Source organism: Dipodomys spectabilis, unplaced genomic scaffold (genome assembly GCF_019054845.1).
Source record: "Dipodomys spectabilis isolate Male_0828 unplaced genomic scaffold, ASM1905484v1 ptg000456l, whole genome shotgun sequence".
Classification (NCBI taxonomy): domain Eukaryota; kingdom Metazoa; phylum Chordata; class Mammalia; order Rodentia; family Heteromyidae; genus Dipodomys; species Dipodomys spectabilis.
In genome coordinates, this window is record NW_024871133.1 from 459,359 (window position 1) to 460,000 (window position 642).

Genomic DNA, 642 nt, shown 5'->3' on the forward strand with positions numbered 1-642 from the left:
CCCAGTCGTGGGGCCTGAACTCTTGGCCTGGGTACTGTTCATCAGCTCTTCAGCTCAAGGCTGGTACACTACCACTTGAGCCACAGCGCCACGCTTGGGTTTTTTCTGCTTATGTGGTGCTGAGGAATCGGACCCAGGCCTTAAGCATGCAAGGGGAGCGCTCTACCACTGAGCCAACTTCCCAGCCCTGTAATGTATTTTTTATTTTTATTCATTATCTATTACAGAATTTGAACTCAGAGCCTGGGCACTGCTCCTGAGGTCTTTTGCTCAAGGTTAGCTGTCTACAACTTCGAGCCACAGTATCAATTTTAGTTGTCAGTGATTAATTGGTGATAAGTGTCCCGCGGGGACTTTTCTCAACCTGGCTTTGAATGGTGATCCTCATATACTAGGCTCCAGATTAGCCAATATCAGAGGCATGAGCTACCTCCACCCGGTTATACGTAATTTATACTGTAGTTTTCTGAAATCTTTCATCCTACACTGAATATTTTTTCTTACGAGCTTTCTAATAAATATGTAATCTATTCAATTTTGAAAAGTACTGTGTACCTCCCACTTATTTGTATCAGTCCATACTTTCCTAGCTATGATTAGCATCAGTACAGTTAAGCACATTACATCTCAACAGGAAAATTC